The sequence below is a fragment of the Pseudophryne corroboree genome, chromosome 1 (assembly GCF_028390025.1).
Source record: "Pseudophryne corroboree isolate aPseCor3 chromosome 1, aPseCor3.hap2, whole genome shotgun sequence".
In the NCBI taxonomy this organism is placed as follows: Eukaryota; Metazoa; Chordata; class Amphibia; order Anura; family Myobatrachidae; genus Pseudophryne; species Pseudophryne corroboree.
Window position 1 is genome coordinate 974,571,295 of NC_086444.1, and position 18,384 is coordinate 974,589,678.

At 43.4% G+C, this 18,384-nt stretch overlaps 1 protein-coding gene and 1 long non-coding RNA gene across 2 annotated transcripts in view; one reads left to right on the top strand and one right to left on the bottom strand.

Annotated features, from left to right (window-relative positions):
• DCHS2 (dachsous cadherin-related 2) overlaps positions 1-18,384 on the top strand; it is a 402,858-nt gene that overhangs the window by 78,629 nt on the left and 305,845 nt on the right. The gene's annotated exons all lie outside the window — the stretch shown is intronic.
• LOC134920408 (uncharacterized) lies at positions 5,217-13,028 on the bottom strand. The gene is made up of 4 exons (XR_010177465.1): positions 12,911-13,028; positions 7,651-7,708; positions 7,020-7,078; positions 5,217-6,419 (listed from the first exon to the last, which is right to left on the bottom strand). It is a non-coding gene; the product is annotated as an uncharacterized LOC134920408 (long non-coding RNA).

The following is an 18,384-nucleotide window of genomic DNA, read 5'->3' on the forward strand; positions in this document are numbered from 1 at the left end:
TGTGAGGAGGGGGATGTACACGGTGATATATCGGAGGGTGAAGATGAGGTGGACATCTTGCCTCTGTAGAGCCAGTTTGTGCAAGGAGAGATTAATTGCTTCTTTTTTGGGGGGGGTCCAAACCAACCCGTCATATCAGTCACAGTCGTGTGGCAGACCCTGTCACTGAAATGATGGGTTGGTTAAAGTGTGCATGTCCTGTTTTGTTTATACAACATAAGGGTGGGTGGGAGGGCCCAAGGATAATTCCATCTTGCACCTCTTTTTTCTTTTCTTTTTCTTTGCATCATGTGCTGATTGGGGAGGGTTTTTTGGAAGGGACATCCTGCGTGACACTGCAGTGCCACTCCTAAATGGGCCCGGTGTTTGTGTCGGCCACTAGGGTCGCTAATCTTACTCACACAGTCAGCTACCTCATTGCGCCTTTTTTTCTTTGCGTCATGTGCTGTTTGGGGAGGGTTTTTTGGAAGGGACATCCTGCGTGACACTGCAGTGCCACTCCTAGATGGGCCCGGTGTTTGTGTCGGCCACTAGGGTCGCTAATCTTACTCACACAGCTACCTCATTGCGCCTCTTTTTTTCTTTGCGTCATGTGCTGTTTGGGGAGGGTTTTTTGGAAGGGACATCCTGCGTGACACTGCAGTGCCACTCCTAGATGGGCCCGGTGTTTGTGTCGGCCACTAGGGTCGCTAATCTTACTCACACAGTCAGCTACCTCATTGCGCCTCTTTTTTTCTTTGCGTCATGTGCTGTTTGGGGAGGGTTTTTTGGAAGGGCCATCCTGCGTGACACTGCAGTGCCACTCCTAGATGGGCCCGGTGTTTGTGTCGGCCACTAGGGTCGCTAATCTTACTCACACAGTCAGCTACCTCATTGCGCCTCTTTTTTTCTTTGCGTCATGTGCTGTTTGGGGAGGGTTTTTTGGAAGGGCCATCCTGCGTGACACTGCAGTGCCACTCCTAGATGGGCCCGGTGTTTGTGTCGGCCACTAGGGTCGCTAATCTTACTCACACAGCTACCTCATTGCGCCTCTTTTTTTCTTTGCGTCATGTGCTGTTTGGGGAGGGTTTTTTGGAAGGGACATCCTGCGTGACACTGCAGTGCCACTCCTAGATGGGCCCGGTGTTTGTGTCGGCCACTAGGGTCGCTTATCTTACTCACACAGCGACCTCGGTGCAAATTTTAGGACTAAAAATAATATTGTGAGGTGTGAGGTATTCAGAATAGACTGAAAATGAGTGTAAATTATGGTTTTTGAGGTTAATAATACTTTGGGATCAAAATGACCCCCAAATTCTATGATTTAAGCTGTTTTTTAGTGTTTTTGGAAAAAAACACCCGAATCCAAAACACACCCGAATCCGACAAAAATAATTCGGTGAGGTTTTGCCAAAACGCGTTCGAACCCAAAACACGGCCGCGGAACCGAACCCAAAACCAAAACACAAAACCCGAAAAATTTCAGGCGCTCATCTCTAGTTTAAACAGGACACTTTGAGAAGATATGATTAAATAAACATCTCCCTCTCTTTTTATACAATGAATGATACATCTGTGTATATATACTTATCTCCATGTGCCTACAGCTGCCTGTCTGTTTTTTTTTCCATTTAAAAAAAATCCACCAGTTTATCAAAAGATAACTCATACCCCCCAACTTTGGTTGTGCCAGCTCCGGACTGGGTATGCGTGCGTGAGAAGGGGGCATGCCTATAATACAGAGGGATTAGTCACGTCATTTTGAAGTATGCTAGGCCCTATTGGGGATACCCAGTGCTTCAGAAGAATTCTATTTATAGCACCCTTGCTCCCTAAAAGTGCCCATTCCATGCACGAACAGAAGGGGATACAAGTGTCTCAGGGCAAGTAGTTATCCATGGGACAGAAGGGGTGATCGCTAGAGTGCATTTTTTGCATCCCTGCGATCAGCTTGTGGCCGCCTAAATGAAGAAGGTTTTTGCTGAGTGCAGGTGCGCGATCGCATTTGTTGGAGAGCTGCATAAACATGAGTTTGTGCAGTCTCTGCTCAGCCCAGGACTTCCTCAGCCACTGCGATGATCGGGGCCGGAGCTGACGTCATAAACTGTCCCTCCAAACGCCTGGTCCCTCCTGCGTTTTCCCGGACACTCCTACAAAGCGGTCAGTTGCCACCCACAAATGGCCTCTTTCTGTCAGTCACTTTGCGATCGCCTGTGCGATCGCTTTTTTCGCACCATCCCGTCGCTATGCACCGATGCCCGGTACAGTCCTCCGACGTGCCAGCGCATTGCGATGCATACGCATGCGCAGTATACACCTGATCGCCTCCTGTGTGAAAACGGACAGCAGCGATCAGTTCTGAATTACTCCCAGCGTGCCTTGTAGTGGGATAGGTGGATGAGTAGCTGGGTTAGAGTGGGATGCTGTTGTATTCAGAAATAAAGTGTTCTTATAGAGATAATTGTTAAGAAATCCAGAGGTTGAAATTCATGGTTTTGATGGTGTTGTAGTTGTCTTTTTCCAAGATGAAGATGAATCCAAGTTCTCTTTCATGCTTCTCATTAATTTATATTGGAAATAAATGCTGCACCTGCTAGATTTTTAAAGATGTAATTCAAATATTTGCCTGTCAGAAAGTTAGGAAGCACAATCTGTTTTGCTGTAAATCAAAAATTAGATTATTTATTTTGGTAGTATCATGGCAAGTCTTACCTGATCACTCATTGCATGTAAGTTTGTAAGTTTGAAAGGATTAATCAAAACAAAAACATCTAGTTGGTCTAAAAATGACAAACTCCCCCATATTGTATCACACACTCACTACACGGTTCTGCCACAAGAAGGATTTAGATTCAGAACTGACACTCTGAGGAAGTCTTTAGCTACTCCATATATTATCTCAAAAAACAATATAAACATAATTTAAGCATTCTTATTGTAAAATATAAAAAGTATCTGCTAGCACCCAAGGTTACCTGTATCCTGGATTATATAATAATACAAAGACAGAATTTTATTAAATTAATCTTAAATAACAAAGACAGTTTCAATTCTTATTGTATTAAAAAGGATAACAAAATTGAATGCAGAAATCTAAATGCAACACAGTTCAATGAAAATAAAATTAGCATAAAAACAGAAACAGTTAAAATTCACGTTAGCTGTTGCCTGGCGAAGGCAAGAATGTTTGGGCAGTTCATTAGTAGAAAAGAGTGAGCCTAGAAATCAAAATTAATTCCAACAGTTTCACCTGCTCACATCAATACTCCTCCGACAGTGCAACAGTGCATCCGGAAAGTATTCACAGTGCTTCACTTTTTCTACATTTTGTTACGTTATAATCTTATTCCAAACTGGAATAAATTCATTTTTTCTCTCTAAATTCTACACAGAGTACCCCATAATGACAACGTGAAAAAAGTGTTTTTGAGATTTTTGCAAATGTATTAAAAATAAAAAACTAAGAAATCACATGTACGTAAGTATTCACAGCCTTTTGCTCAATACTTTGTTGATGCACCTTTGGCAGCAATTACAACTTCAAGTCTTTTTGAATATGATGCCACAAGCTTTGCACACCTATCTTTGGCCAGTTTTGGCCATTCCTCTTTGCAGCACCTTTCAAGCTCCATCAGGTTGGATGGGAAGCGTTGGTGCACAGCCTTTTTCAGATCTCTCCAGAGATATGCAATCGGATTCAAGTCTGGGCTCTGGCTGGACCGCTCAAGGACTTTCACAGAGTTGTCCTAAAGCCACTCCTTTGATATCTTGGCTGTGTGCTTAGGGTCGTTGTCCTGCTGAAAGATAAACCATCACCCCAGACTGAGGTCAGGAGCGCTCTGGAGCAGGTTTTCATCCAGGATGTCTCTGTACATTGCTACATTCATCTTTCCCTCTATCTTGACTAGTATCCCAGTTCCTGCCATTGAAAAACATCCCCACAGCATGATGCTGCCACCACCATGCTTCACTGTAGGGCTGGTATTGGCATGGTGATGAGTGGTGCCTGGTTTCCTCCAAACATGATGTCTGCATTCATGCAAAAGAGTTCAATCTTTGTCTCATCAAACCAGAGAATTTTGTTTCTCATGGTCTGAGAGTCCTTCAGGTGCATTTTGGCAAACTCCAGGCGGGCTGCCTGCCATGTTCTTTTTACTAAGGAGTGGCTTCCGTCTGGCCACTCTACCATGCAGGCCTGATTGGTGGATTGCTGCAGAAATGGTTGTCCTTCTGCAAGGTTCTACTCTCACCACAGAGGAATGCTGTAGCTCTGACAGAGTGACCATCGGTTCTTGGTCACCTCCCTGACTAGGGCCCTTCTCTCCCAATCGCTCAGTTTAGACAGCTGGCCAGCTCTAGGAAGAGTCCTGGTGGTTCTGAACTTCTTCCATTTACGGATGATGGAGGCCACTGTGTTCATTTGGGACCTTCAAAGCAGCAGATATTTTCCTGTACGCTTCCCCTGATTCCAGACAATCCTGTTTCGAAGGTCTACAGACAATTCCTTTGACTTCATGCTTAGTTTTTGCTCTGTCAAGTGTGGGACCTTATATAGATAGGGGTGTGCCTTTCCAAATCATGTCCAATCAACTGAATTTACCACTGGTGGACTCCAATTTAGCTGTAGGAACATCTCAAGGATGATCAGTGGAAACAGGATGCACCTAAGCTCAATTTTGAGCTTCATGGCAAAGGCTGTGAATACTTATGTACATGTGATTTCTTAGTTTTTTATTTTTAATACATTTGCAAAAATCTCAAAAAAATATTTTCAAGTTGTCATTATGGGGTATTGTGTGTAGAATGTTGAAAGAAATGTTGAAAGAAAAATGAGTTTATTCCATTTTGGTATAAGGCTGTAACAAAACATTATGTGGAAAAAATGAAGCGCTGTGAATACTTTCTAGATGCACTGTATATATTTTGGGTAATGTAATAGGCAAAAAACCACTGCTGGTGGCTGTGAATCATAACACGTGGATAAACAGAAGCAAATCCCTCACTACACAATTGAACCTAAGGATAACATATAAACCCAATTTACTTAATTTTATATTTCTTTCTAAATTTCTCAGTAAGAAACGCTTGGCCTGAGGGTGCTGTGAAAAAAATTCTAGGGCATTATTATTCTCATAGTAAACATTTTTCACACATTTCTAACCAATGAAAGTTGACTATATTACCGCAACAATCTCTAACACTCATAATTCTTAATACACATATACATACACATAAGGGAATGCATAATACATTTATTATTGTGGTTCAAAGTCATAGATGCAGCTTGCAAGCATGGAGCCACCCCTTTTTGCTTCCCAGCTGCACGCTGCCTAGAAGAGATAATGGGGAATAAGAACACAGTCTGGACATTATTCAAATGGCTCCCCTTTGATCCTCAGTACTATAAATGGCAGGTGTGCAGTTCTCCCACTCAGTTCCTGTCTCTGTCTTCTAAACCACCTAATCCTTAGAAATGTTTTTGAAATTACACTGTCTGCTACCTGTCTTGACCTTGTTTACCTTCCTTGGAATGCTGTGTGCTACCTATCCTGACCTCTAACTAGCTTTACTGAGATATCTCCGTATTCCTGGAACTCAGGCCCTCCTACACTGTGCCTGAAGTCCTGAGGCAGCCGAGTACCTGTGAGCATATGGAGCGCTACGAGAAAGGTGGCTTTCTATAGGCGAAGGTCTCAATTGGTCTGATTCTGGGGATTCATCTAGCGGTCAGCGGAAACCATAACAATCGCAGAAGGACTGTTTGTTAAGAGGTGTTGGAGAAATGTGTATTTTTGCTGGCACTTTTACCTCTCTTGGTAAATGTCCATGAGAGAACATCGGAATATCATGTTTAAGTACTTAAACATCAAACGGAAACATATTGTGACAGGCTAGTTGTGCTACAGTGCAATTCAATACAGTATGTTAACAAGAATAGGAATAACACAGCTCTCTCCAGTCTCGGCGTGCCCATAAATAGTTATACTTGTCTGGATGATGATACAATGTGTGTAGCTATTAATTGAAAATGATTCAACCACTGTGTACTCTCTAAGACACCGATTATTTTGTGCCCTGTAAGACTGTAAGTCCACAGTCTGTCATTCTGCTAGTACAGGAGATACACAATGTCCTATTGCTTTGGTTATAAAGCTTATTTAACTTTGAATGGAAATCTCCACACATTTAAAAGTAACAGTAATGGAATAACTATTTACAATACTGTATATACTGTGTATGGCTCTTATTACTCATTTTTGTTGGAAAGCTGCAGCACAGGCTGGAAAGAAGCCGACAGAGAGAGACAGAGAGATTAATTCCAATTCAAGCAACATCCTCAGGTCCTCAGAGTAATTGCTGGATTTTCATGAGAACGTGTAAAGACGGTAGTTTCTATTTTGCTGCTCTTTTGCTTTGCTTTTTATAGCACTCTTCTTGGGCTAGAAGACAAAACAATAATATACTGATAATTGTTTTACTCATAACCACTACTGAAGCCGTAATCGGCTATACTAGGAGAACCCTGCATGCATTCTGTCACACATCACTGTCACTTAATATTGGTGTTTCCTCTGTCCCTGTTTATGAGAGGAAGTGATGGGCAAAGGTCAGATACAGCCCTCTGTCAGGACTGATGCTTTGCATAACCTGAGCCTGGTAGTAGTTATTATACAGAGTTAGTTGCAAGGGCAAAAAGAACACCAGAGTAATTCATTTTCTTAGGCTTAGGGGGTAAATGTGTAATTAGAATATAAACCTGATCCTATGTCTAACCAGTATATATATACAACAAGCAGCAGTCAGTGGTGGATTTCCCACTAGGCACATGAGGCACATGCTTATGGGGGCTACTAGCTGGAGTATGGATCATAGGGTCGACCTGAAAAATGGTCAACAGTCACTATGTCAACCCCAAATAGTCGACACACAACAGATTGACAAGTGATAAAGGTCGACATGGTAAAATGGTCGCCACTGAAAAGGTTGATACAGGAAAAGGTCGACATGCGCGTGGGGGGTTATTTAATACTGAAACTTACCAAAAACCACAATTAGTGCACGTCCCCTTTGCATGGCGAGCGAGCTGCGGGCAAGGTTACTATTCCCAATCATAGTCCACGTGGAAGGTAAAGTATGAAAAAGATGAAAATTAATAAAAATTGTAAAAAAATTCATGTTAACCTTTTTACAATGTCAACATTTTGTCAATACCAACCTAATGCATGTCCAGTATTGACTGTCAACCTTAGTAGTGTCGACCTAGCATCCGGATACCCACCTGCTGGTGGGCAGCACAACATGTTCCCTTGCATGATAGCCGTGATAGGCCACTGACCACCTGACCCCTAAATTCGCCCCTGTCAGCAGCGTATACCTAAATATTCTCTTTCAGGAAAGAATCTAGAGGTGTATACACATGTTGCGATTTTGGCTATGGCCAATTTTGGCTATACTAGAAATATCTCATTTAAATACTGGGTTACATTGGTAGAGTTGTACAGCAGCTAAGGGGTCTTCCTTTCCTTATTAGAGCCATTACAAATGGCCCCATAGTGCCATCACATATGCCCCCTTAGTGCCATCACATATGCCCTCAGTGACCACTTCCCCACATGACCCACCTCCCCTGAGTGTAAAATGTACATTGGTGGTCAATGGCACTATACTTACCAAATTTTTAAGGAATTTGCTGCTCCGTGTGGTCACTGCTTGCTTCTTTCCTCTCCGCCTGTAGTAAACAAAAGGGTGGCTAGTGAGTGCCCTGGGAGTGGCTCTGATGACGTATATCAGTATCGCAGGCTATTATTGGTCACTACTGTACACATGTACCGATATGCACTAGATTGCACACTTTCTAGTCAAAATTGAGCTGCAAGCACAGTCTATTTTTTCCATACATCAGCATCGCAAGCTGTTTACACGGTGCAATATGTACTATGTTTTCTACCAATATGGATTATATAGGCCATATAGATAGCTGATATCGCACCTTGTGTATGCCCCTTAGGTCTTCAGGTTATATGCAGATGTCTGCTGCCTGATCTTATCTGTCCAGCAAAAATATAATTTGTGTTAGTCAGCCCATACCAGTTGATGTGGAGGGGTCTGGACATATGCAGTGAACGAGAGGGTGAGGCTGTTATCCAGTATACTGTATATACTGTAAGTGAGGGAGGCCTGGCAATGGCTCTGAAAACCATTTTTTCAGCAGTGTATACTGTACATACACAGGGTGGGACAGGAATCTCAAAAAAGGATGGGCTGGAATTGCTGTGTCCACAGTCTTCCCAATATTGTTTAGTTGGTTCCGTTCCTGCAGAAGACACAGGGCCATAATGAAGGGTGTGCGGCTGATGACACCACCCAGAGCCCAAAAAGATACTGTACTAATTAGTATTACTTTATTTGAGGCTGTGGACATCATTGCTTAGTAATAGTATAGGGTTTATACATACAGTATTTGCAAAATAGACTTTCAGAGTAAATTTTTCACATTTAGTTCATCAGGTAGGATATATCCTTTAAAACTTGACATTTGTTTTTCCTTAAAAAATAGTAATTTTCCAAAAATAGTAATCAAGTAACAATGATAATAAATGTGACTTCTCTATGCATTGTTTGTGCTACCATTCTTCTTCCAATAGATGCAAAGGGGATGATGCGTGACATACAGTACACCTATCTGTATTAGGGATGGACATTGGTGTGTTCGCCATCAATGATAGCCATCGATGGCAAAACTGAGAGTGGCCATCGATGGTCACTAACTATGTTATGGGAGACTATCGATGGTTTCTATCATCGATGGCCATCCCTCTTATTTCTGTGAAAGATCCGCTGGCCAATCACAGCCTGGGGCGGGTCTTTGTGGGTGTCAGGGGCGGAGCTATGCTCTATATCCCGGAATCTTGTAAAAAATAAAAATATTCGTTTAGTTCTAGCCATATCGATGGAGGGAAACCACCTGGTTCTCCCCCATCGATGGTAAAAGTATGCAGCATCGGTCACAGACCATTGATGAGTTTGAATCATCGATGGTCGATGGCCAGCCCTAGTCTGTATAGTCTATAGGGCATATTTTCAAGCTGCACACGCTCAGAAAGTGGCATCCGCGAAAAAAAACACACCCATTTGAATCGGCCCTAATGAGACTTACATTAGGAGAGATAAAGCGGGGGTGTAAAGAGTGTAATGGCATGGTCATTATTATGTGCATATTTGCCTATTCTTTTACACCTGATACAGGCCCAGTACAGTAAACACTGCTGATGATGGCTTGATGCAGACTAGGCACATATGCTGACCATGCAGATGCATCCAGAGTAGCATATGGCTCTGAGTAAGTCGAGTACTAATACTGTATGTGCCTAAAATGCACATTTTCACACCCACCATGTTTTAATTAGCACAAGTAAGTAATGTAGTGTTTCAGTAACAGTTTTGTGCCAGTATGTATAATCATCTACATCAGTACTGTACAGTAGCTTTAGGGGAACATTCTAAAGATTCAATGTATTTATGTGGGATATCCATACCTCCATACCTGCCACCATGACCCATTCCAGGAGGGACAAAATACTCTCTGCCTGGACTTTTCTCTTCATTTATGATTGTAATTATTTCTGTTGAAAAACCTTTCTTATCAATTAAATAGTTCAACACAGGTGATGGCAATCATAAAGTAAGAGGGAAGTCCAGGTAGAGAGAGCATTTTGTCCCTCCTGGAGTGGATCATGTTGGGAGGTATGCACAATATAATATACACACCCCTTGCACCGGACACCCCTGTCTTAAATTCCCTGGGCACCCCCCAAGGCTTAATCTGCCATACTGGCTGGGTCTTTAAAACTGCTAAGTAAATTATTGAAACACTTGAATGTGCTATAGAATTAGTATCCGATGAATATGCAATGAAACTAAATATTTCTACTCTTAATTTCCATTCATATTGCACTTACCTCTAAAGAGACAGGAAACACTGGTGACAGTGCTGATATACCTAATCATTTAGTTAGTTCTTCTAAAATGATTCTATATTGGCTGTATAGGTGTGTCAGTGGGAAAGTGTTTTGCTATAGATTGCAAATAGCTTCTAGCAAATCTGTGATTATGCACATTTTAGGAGTTGGACAATTTCCCCCAAAACTATCTTACTGTGACAGTATTATGTCGCTTGCCTCAGCTTGTGTTATTTAAATAAGCACTGTTGTAATTTCCACCAGCAATCTTACATGTTGCTACTTGATTAAGAGATATTAACTGAAATGATTACAGATACGTCTTGCGGTCTCTCACCTGTAATCTGCAGGATTACTTGAGCAAATTCTTAATTCAAAGAAGTTATTTATACTGCTTATTCTATTTTTAGCTGTACATATTTACAATGGTGTGAACACAAGTAGCAGTAATATGATTATGTTGCAGAGCTTAATTGTAAAGAGCATCTTACTTAGAGATTATCTATCATTGTATTGTTGTAGAGGTCACTTTATGAAATTGTAATCAGCATTGCAGTCTGTAAGCAGTAGAAATAGGAGTTTGTAAGAGTTTGTCACTGCAGTCTTAATGGTATTTTTGAAATAATACTTTTTGTTCAGTAATGTTAGCTACATATATACATTTAAATGGGATCATCAGAGCCATTCCATTCATTGGCTAGAAGACACAATTATCCCTATGGCTACATGCGTTTTTAAATAAGGTTTCTTGTGGACACTCACATGGATTAATTTGTAAACCACAATACACAAACAAGCCCTGAAAAGTATCAGTGGGACTAATTCAGAGTTGATCGTAGCAGCAAATTTGTTAGCAGTTGGGCAAAACCATGTGCATTGCGGGGGGGGGGGGGGGGAATATAACGGGCAGAGAGAGTTAAGGGCCCTACACACTGGCAGATCTCACTACACGATATTAACGTTCTCGTTCACTTGTTCATTTTGTGCAGAGTGTTTAGATACAAACGATTAACGATGCGCGTCCCTGCGATCGATAATCGTTGGTGCCCCGTCGCTTATGCATGCAGGGCAATATGGATGAGATTGTCCACATTAGCATACATTGCTATGGAGCCGGGTGATGGGGGGAGTGAAGAAACTTCACTTCCCCCGCCACCTCCCCCCCCCCCCTGCCGCCAGGTCACCTGTCTGCCGTATCGGCGGTCGGGCAGCTCAGCAATGGGTCGCCCAGTCTGTAGGGCCCTTTAGATTTGGGTGGGGTGTGTTCAGGGGCGGATCCAGAACAAAATGACAGGGGGGGCACCACAATAGGGGAAGGAAGGGGGGGGGGGTTCGGCACATGCTCCTGTGAAGAGTGTGGCATTGTAACAAGGGGTTTGGCCTCACAGAGAATGCCATACCCATGCGTCACGCCCTCGTTTTCATCACGCTGGGGGCATGGAGTACTAGGGCAGTGGGTGACAGGATGAGAGTGCGGGGACGGTAAGTGAGCAGGGACAGGCCTGGTAGGGGACAAGGCGATGTGCGGGGACAGGGTGAGTGTGCGGGGATAGGGCAAGTGTGCGGGGACAGGCCTGGTACGGGACAGGGTGAGTGTGCGGGGACAGGGCAAGTGTGCGGGGACAGGCCTGGTAGGGGACAGGGCAAGTGTGTTTTTAGTTACAGCGTCCCTTTCTGTAATTATTTTTTTTATAGTCCCCATTTTTGTTGGAGTGGTCCAGTGTGTTTTTAATATAGTGCCCTCTGTCAGGGGCGTCAGAATGATTTCACACTGGGGGGGCAAGTTTGAATTTCATTCTGGCGCCCCTGCTGTGGTGCCGATCTCCTCTCCTTCAAACACCCCCCCCCCCCTCCCTCCCCTCCGCTTCCGCTGTGGTGCTGGTCGCTCTCCTTCAGTGCGGGGGGGCGCTTACCTCTGCATCCCCGTGGGCGGTGTCCCCTCTTCTGTAATACCCAGCTGTCTCCTCAATGGTGATACATTACTGGGAGAAGGCGTGGCCCACAGCCATGCCTCCTCCAGTAATACATCACCAATTGAGAGACAGACGGCTAGTACAGAAAGGGGCGACGCATCATGTTTGTGTGTGTGTGTGTGGGGGGGGGGGGGTCAAGCTGCCCCCCCCCCCGTTCCTACGCCTATGCCCTCTGTCCCCCGTCCTGTTTCCAGCATCTACCTGTCCCCTTACGTCTACCCACCTCACAGCAGCAAAGCCTGCTTTCTTCTCCCAGATCCCCTGTCAGGCTGTGGCAGTGTCGCATCCTAATTACAGCAGATGTGCGACGCTGCCGGGAGCCGGGACTGGCGCTGCTGTAAGGGACACGGAGGCAATGCACGCTAACACAGCTGACTACGCACCCTGTTACTGTATGGTATCAGTGGCAAACGCAGGATTTTCATGGGGGGGGGGGTCCGTACGTGCACAAGGTGTGTGTGTGTGTATGTATATATATATCACAGCACCTTAATTAAAGTTTTTCTGCAACGAGTCCCTGGAGTGCCGTGCCTATTGTATGGGTATATATATATATATATATATATATATATACGCACACAGAACATCTGTACATCGACATACACACACATACTGTACACAGCATACATGCGTACACAGTTTACATGCACACATCATACACACACACACAGTATACATGCACACAGTATACATACATACATACATACTAACACGGTATACATGCAAACATACATACATAGTATGCATGCACATACATAGTATACATGCACACAGCATATTATACATACACACACTGTACATACATATACACAGTATATATGCACACAGCATGCACACACACTATACATGCACACAGCATACTGTACATACATACACACAGAGCATATATGCACACACAGTACACATGCATACAGCATATATACATAGTTACACACACATTCTATACATTTACACAGCAATACACACACTCATTAATAGTAAACTGAACCCCCTCCTCACCTTACATTACTGTGGGAGCCGAAGACAGCAGCCACTGCCTCACGTAGCTCTGTCTCATGGCCCCTTGAACTGCCTGAGAGGAGCTGCGCTTCCGCTGCAGCTCCCCCTACAGGCAGCCACCAGCGGCAGCAGCAGCAGCAGCAGCCAGGTTCACACTGTCACTCGGACAGTGTAAGGAGCTTAAAAAGCTTCTCGTCGGTAAAAAAAAAAAAAAAAAAATGACAGGGGGGGCACGTGCCTGGGTGCCCCCCCCCTGGATCCGCCACTGGGTGTGTTCAAACTGAAATCTAAATTGCAGTGTAAAAATAAAGCAGCCAGTATTTACCCTGCACAGAAACAATATAACCCACCCAAATCTAACTCTCTTTGCAAATGTTATATCTGCCACACCTGCAGTGCACATAGGGGGTGATTCAGACCTGATCGCTAGCAGGCTATTTTTTGCACTGCAGCGATCAGGTAGTCGCCGCCTACAGGTGAGGGGGTAATCGCTGTGCAGTGTTACTAACGCTTGTGCAGAGAGCTGCACAAACTAAAGTTTGTGAATTCTCTGCACAGCTCAGGACTTACTCAGCCGCTGCGATGATCCTGGATGGAGCTGACGTCAGGAATCCTCCCTGGAAACAGCCGGGCATGCCTGCGTTTTCCTGGACACTCCCTGAAAACGGTGAGTTGCTGCCCATGAACACATTCTTCCTGTCAATCTTCTTTTTTCGTAGAATCTGTCGCTGTTCGGTGACCCCCGTTGCCGACCATCGACGCGCCTGCGCATTGCGGCCCGCACGCATGCGCTGTTCAGACCCGATCGCACGGCTGCAAAAAAAGACAGCGTGCATTCGGGTCTGAATGACCCCCATGGTTTTGCCCAACTGCTAACAAATTTGCTGCAGCCATCAACTCTGAATTACCCCCAGTGTCTTTTCATCAACAAGTAGATCTTACTAACTGCTTTAGGGCTCATTTACATTTGGATGTAAGTCAATTTTATGACACACCTCCCAGAATTACACATTATACCTGCCAACATCACATTTTCCTTCACAACCCATAAAAGTGCGAGGCAAAATCTGCAATGCCAGCATCATTTTAAGTACAAGATAAGTGTACAGCCTTGTGGCGATGCCTGGCGGCACATTGCTTTGAAGCAAATTACCCCCAGAGCAGTGACATGCGGTGGGGTGAGGCAGAGCCTTTCCTGTCATACTAATGTATGCACCAGAGTTTTGACTATATAAAGTATATGAAGAATACAAAAATATATTAGTAATATCTTCTTTGTATTATTCTAATATTTTTTCTAGTCAAAACTCTAAAGTAAAAAGTCTATGACTGGTGTGCCTACCTTTTCCGCACATCTCTAATTAAACCTCATCACATTTCCAGCAGTATATACATACCCTCCAACATTTTACACATAAAAATCGGTACAAATTCGAAAAGGGGGTGTGACCTGGCTCCTCCCTCTATGTCTCTCCTCCAGACTCCAGTTTAAGGAACTGTGCCCAGGGAGACGGACATTTCGAGGAAAGGATTTATCGTTAAACCACAGTGAGCAATCTCACCAGCTCACACCGCAAGCATACCGCAGAACGTGGCATTCAGTAGAACACAAGCCAACGGCATGACAAATTTGCAGCAATACGCTGACAAAAAACCATAACACAACCTGTGTGTAACCACAACCAATAACTGCAGACAGAGTCCGCACTGGGACGGGCACCCAGCATCCTCTACGGACTAAGAGAAAAATTTTTACCGGTAGGTATTAAAATCCTATTTTCTCATACGTCCTAGAGGATGCTGGGGACACTTCAAGAACCATGGGGTTTATACCAAAGCTCTATAATGGGCGGGAAAGTGCGGATGACTCTGCAGCACCAAATGACCAAATGTGAGGTCAACCATGGCCAAGGTATTAAAACTGTAAAACTTAGCCAAATTGTTTGTTAACTAGCTGCTCGGCAAAGTTGCAATCCCGAGACTCCCCGGTCAACCGCCCTGGACGAGCCCACCTTTCTAGTAGAATGGGCATTCACCAATTTCGGTAACGGCAATCCAGCCGTGGAAGGAGCATGCTGAATCGCACCATAGATCCAGTGCGCAATGGTCTGCTTGGAAACAGGACACCCAATCTTGTTGGGAGCACACAGGACAAAACAGAGCCTCTGTTTTCCCAATCTGAGCCTTTCAGGCGACATAACCTTCAAATCTCTAACCACATTCAAAGACTGTGACTTAGCGCAGGCGTCAGTAGCCGCAGTCACCACAATAGGTTGCTTACTGTAGAAAGAAGAAACCACCTGTGGGTGAAAACGCTGACGTCCTCAAGTCAGCTCTATCTTCATAGAAGATCAAATAAGGGCTTGCATGGGACAAGGTCCCTAACTCAGACACCCGCCTTGCAGATGCCAAGGCCAACCAAAGGTCTAAACCAACTTGATTAAAGGAAATGCCACACCACATTAAAAACCCATGGTGCCACTGGAGGTACAATGGAGGTTGGATGCGCAACAAGCCTTTCACGAAAGCCTGAACTTCCGGAAGAGAAGCCAATTTTTTCAGAAAGAAAATCGCCAATGCTGAAATCTGGAACCTGATGGGATCCAATTTCAGGCTGCCTTACTCCTGCCTGTAGGAAATGGAGAAACGCCCTAATCGAAATTCTTCCGTTGGAGCCTTCTTGGATTCACACCAAGACACATATTTTCTCCAAAAAAACTGTGGTAATGTTCAGACGTTACTCCATTCCTGGCCTGAACAAGAGTGGGGATGACATCCTAGGGAATGCCCTTTCGGGCTAGGATCTGGCGCTCAACCCGTCTATACCCCATGGTTCTTGAAGTGTCCCCAGCATCCTCTAGGACGTATGAGAAAGGTACTGTACCTGCTAAAAAGGTACAGTTGGAGGGTATGTATATACCTCTGCACCTGTGTATAAAGCCCACATGAACCCTTTGGCTCATATATTATGTATAAATCTGGCTCTGGTACTAGCCAGTGCCTCTTGAGCCATTTACCACACTGCACGTCCCTGCAAGTCCAGAGTGCTGGTAGATGTAAGTTCTCACCCCATTAAGTCATTTGGGGAAGGTAATTATAAGAACACTTTCAATGGGTACCTTTTGAAGAGACTAGGCATATTTTGTACAAGTTCCCAAAGCATATGAGCTCAGAATGTTATGGAAATGCCACCTAAAACCTGCATTATAAAATAAAACTTGCTTTGGTATGCTTCTGGTGCATGATGGAGATGCAAATCTATTTCTGGATCACCTCTAGCATCTGTTTAAAAAAATGTATGGATATGACTGTTGTATCTTGTGTCCATGTGACTCTCGTATCAAGAAAGTCGGACATATCTGATTAGGAAGAGGTATTCGTGAGACCAGTCAATTAAAGTCTATATTTTGACTATGCTTGTTAATGCATATGGTATGCTTCTTTTCTTAGCAAGGTCTGGGAACCAATCCAAAAACAATCCTGAATTAAAAGTACGAATTGCAAACAATCTGACACTAATTTATAGATAAAGGATTCAGTCAATGCAGCTTTTCTTCTTCAATATAAAGTACACAATAAAAAAATGAAAACACTGCACTAACAAGCATCTACGCAATAGAAGTTATTTTGGGTTTACACACATTCATTCATAATCTACGTTGGGGAAAAAACCAAACATTTATTTTTAGATGCAGTTAAGGTCTAAAAATAAAACTTGCATATCTATTACATCCAGCTAATTCAGTTTTGCATGCATGTATTTGTAAGTTCTTATGTGTAACTTTGTCTCATGATAGTAACTCTGAACGGTGCTGATGCAGACCACATGTATATAACTCTATTGTGGGGGATATTGAATTGTTTGAAAAGTCAGTTGGATATTTGTTTTTTCCTGTCTATTAGATAGACACCCAACTGACTTTTCAAACAATTGAATTCCCCCTATATGTACAGTATATCTATATTGCTGTAACCCTGCATACAGTGGAATAGTCTGATTCTCCATCAGCAAAAATGAACACATCATGTTGAATAGTAGAATTTGTCTTAGATTTTTTTGGAGTCAGAGCGAGAGAAGTGCAGAAAGCAGCACACAGGAGGCGATCCACCACTGACAGAAGGTATAGCCCATAGATGCAGACAAGGCGGGTGCCTTATATCATTTTGCTAGTGGGGAACCTCTGCTTCAAACTGCTAGTAGCATCCCATTTTACAGTTACCGAACACTTTTACATGACACTGCCAGATCCCGGTCATGAGGTTATTTGTGACTAAAACATTGTCCAGTCCGGAACATTTTTTACGTTCAATTTACCCATAAGTAGGTTCATGTCCCAAACAGCAGTCTATATTCAGTTGGCACACATGCTTTTTGTCACTGGCTGCTGTCTACTCTGATTCAGAGAGATTTTTTTCAAAAGTGGAAACATTTATTGCAATTTTATATACAAGATCATGTGTCTCTGAATAGCAAAAACTAGTTTCCTAATAGTGCTCTAAATGGTATCAGGTCTATAGATCTACACTAAAAAGGTCTATAGTCAGTAGGTAGACCACTAAAAGTTGTCAGGGTCAAAAGGTCGACATGTAAAAGGTAGACAGTTCAAAAGGTTGACAGGACAATGGTCAACACACTTTTTTATTATTTTTCATTTTATTCAGCTTTTTCATACTTTACTATCCACGTGGACTACGTTTGAAAACAGTAACCAGTGCCGAGTGCAGCGGTTTCGGAGCAGGGCGAGCGAAGCGAGCCATTCTAGGGGGACGTGGTATACTAATGGGGCTTGTTTGTGGCAGCAAAGTGCCAAAAAAAAACAAAAATGGAGAGAAAAAAACTTGTCGACCTTTTGACCCTGTTGACCTTTTCTACTGTCTATTCCATGTTGACCTTTTGGCCCTGTTGACCTTTTGATCCTTTTGACCTAATGCATTTTGTACATCTAGTGGTCTCCCTATTGACTGTAGACCTTTTTGGTGTAGATCTAATAATCCACACCCCTCTACCTGGCCACAATCCAGAGCCAGAGCCCTATAAGTGTGGGTGTGACCAGCCTAAGGAGGACGGCCATCCATATTGCTCATCCTCTGGTTAACGTGAAGTGCAGGATATGAGGAATTGCAAAGGGTTTGTTTTTTTCATGTTTTCTGTCATAGTACAATTTTGTAAAGAGTTTACTCCTTGGTAGGAGAGGATATTGGTCTGGACCCCTGGCTATTGCTACTACACTACAGTAGGTATATTTGAGGATTATGACTTTTTAGTGGGTTATCAGGCAAGAAAAATGGGATGACGGTGACACATTGTTGCAGTCCCACCCGGGGCCCATGGGAGCAATAATCAGCCAATGTTCTTCTTAGGTCTCATCTTTAAAAACAGCTGTGAATCTTAGCACTGCACCTATTTTATAGGTGAAAAGTTTTATTCAATTTACATTGTAAAGATATAAAGGGCCAAGTAAGGTCCACAAATT